Consider the following 2745-nt stretch of genomic DNA (forward strand, 5'->3'; position numbering starts at 1 on the left):
GTGTTGTGACATCACTCCATATTTAAAGGCACTGTTGGAGGAATCTTTTACAGTTTTAAAAAGTAAATGATAATAAAAAAAAAAAATCATTGTATTTTTAATTCTTATTTTACATCCCTCACACTGAGCCTTGTTCTGCTGGAGATTTCTTCCTTTTAAAAGGGAGTTTTTCCTCTCCACTGTCGCTACAAGCATGCTTAGTGTGAAGGATTGCATTCAAGTCAATGAGTCGATGCAATCAACTGGTTTTCCTAAGATAGAAAACTTTGATCAATCTGACTGTATGATCTGGTGAACTGTAAAGTGCCTTGAGATGACATGTGTTTTAAATCGGTGCTATATAAATAAAATTAGTTGAATGATTTTAGGTTAACCAGTTGGTGCGGAATCTTACCTGTAATGTCATTGTGAATGAGCACATGTGGTGTTAGCAATATATCCTTTGGGTAAGGGGAGGTTCTTTTCTTGTGATTTTCTAATACTGAAACATATAGCCCCAGTTAAGACTCGAAGGCTATCTGGAGAGTTTACAAATAGGAGAATAATCTTGTAAATTTTTCATAAATCTTTCCTGCTGTCTAGTTGAGAAGTGGCAAGGAGGGCTGCTATTGTGTGGGAGATATAATTGCTTTGAAAAAAATGTTATTTATGATTAGATTTTAACATGAGTCAAAGTCAGGATGCAGATTTTTCCAGAATGTTTGTGTTGTAACAAAGACAAGAAGTGCTGATTTGATTTCCTGCCTCTGGACAGAATCTCTTTATGGGTTGTTGCTAGAGCAAAACATTTGGCTGCAGACAGACCACCTTTAAAAATAGTGTTATGTTGACACCTGCTGGCTCAATTTTAATCCTAACTTTAAAGTTGAGAATGCTCAAGAACATGGAGCATGATCATAATATACAGTCATTGTTGCCTGTAAATAAAAACAAAAAATGTTAGGAGGAAAAATGCTTTTGTAATCTTTCAACATTACAAAAAGAAAATAATTTAAAACCATCAATGATTTAAAGCACTCATTTCTTGTTTATTCATTCTTTAACACAAATCAGAATTTTCTTTTGAATTTTTGTTTAGCCAAATAATTTGTATAGAAAAATGTCACCATCAAAAAAGTTATTCTTATTTTCTCAGCTTTTCCAAAGTGTATTTTGTTGTATCTTTTGAATGATTACTATGTTTGAAGAACCAAGTCTATCGCTGAGGTTGAGCTATCTGACACTAGGTTGTATGCATTTTTGAAGAATGCCTTGTCTGTTTTCAGACTTCATTGTTCCCTGCACTGAGGATTCCCAGTGTAATTTACGATATTGTTAACTATCTGCTCAGTCTGCTGACCTTTAACTGTAGCACAATAAGTATTTACCCTTTTTGGTGCATGTTCAATATGGACCATGCATTACCAAGCTACCAAGTACAATACCATTTTTCTTTTTTTTTCTTTTTTTTTCATTTTCATAAGGCCAGTAAAATGTCCAAAGTCACCTGTGCTGCTAGGTTTAAACACTTGGTTTGAGCAGAGATTAGGTTATGATAAGAATTATACTGTAAAGCAAAGAACATGTTGTCTTCTTTCAATTTCATTTGTTTATGACGTACCAATCTCATGCAGGTATACATTTAACAGTTGCTTTGAAGTGATTTTTTTCTCTTGAAAAGAAGCATTGTGCAATAAGTTTTATGGATAGGAAGAGGGTTAGCTGGCCAAAGGGAATGGATTTTAAAAAATAGGATCTAGTGCTCTCTAGTGTTTTGTATTGGTATAGCACAATTTTGTTTGCTACACTCTATTCATGATGGCCTCTTTATTGAGCTGCAGACTACAGCAAAGATTGGGTATTTCCTATAACTTCCTTTGACAGTTCTTTATGTTTGCTCTCATATTGCATTAGTCTAGACAACAAATGAGAGCAGATCTTAACGGAAAGAGCCAAATGACATAATCCTCCCTTCCTTTTTTCTTTGTTTTTTTTTTCTCTCCACAAAACAAGATCTGTCAGATGGATTACTCACAAACAGGATTTTGTGGTATATCTAGCAGAGCATTTTCCCTTCCCTTTAGCCAGAGTACAGTTAATATTTCATAGCTGGGGCTGCTGTTGGTGGTTCCTGGATGGATTCAACATCCATTTGCCAACAATATCCAGGGCCTGTCACTTTGAAGAAAGAGCTTGATTTTATATACTGATACATGCTGCCATCTCCTCCAACTGACACACTCACAGTGATCCCTAACAGAGCTAGGGGAACAGAATGGCTGCCTATTAAATGTACAAGGAGGCTGCCTTTCCAAATCGAAACACTGTGAGATGTGAAAAGTTGAGTCACAGCTGCAGTAATTGAATGCTTTTGTGCATATAAATGCAATTTTGCTGGAGAAATTGCTATGAAAAGATTGAAATGATAACATTTAATTTGCATGTAAATTGTTTTCTTTTTTTCTGATAGATGTGGCTGTTTTTGAAGTGGTTGACTTGTTGCCATTGACTGTGAGCACATCTTTACCATTTTTATTCATTTGTGCATAAAATGCTGGATTTAAATTGAATCATAATGTTATTGAATGCTTCATATAGATACATTTGACCTATACCATTAGAAGCAAATCAAATATAATTCATAACTATGCACACACTCCCTAGCCACTACAAGAAGAAGTCTGTATCCCGTTTAGCCTTCAGAACTGTTTTTTTTTTTCTTGTGGCATATAATCCACATCTCTGATAGTACATTCCTAAAGATTT

The sequence above is a fragment of the Cyprinodon variegatus genome, unplaced genomic scaffold, assembly GCF_000732505.1.
Source record: "Cyprinodon variegatus isolate N-32 unplaced genomic scaffold, C_variegatus-1.0 Scaffold22, whole genome shotgun sequence".
Classification (NCBI taxonomy): domain Eukaryota; kingdom Metazoa; phylum Chordata; class Actinopteri; order Cyprinodontiformes; family Cyprinodontidae; genus Cyprinodon; species Cyprinodon variegatus.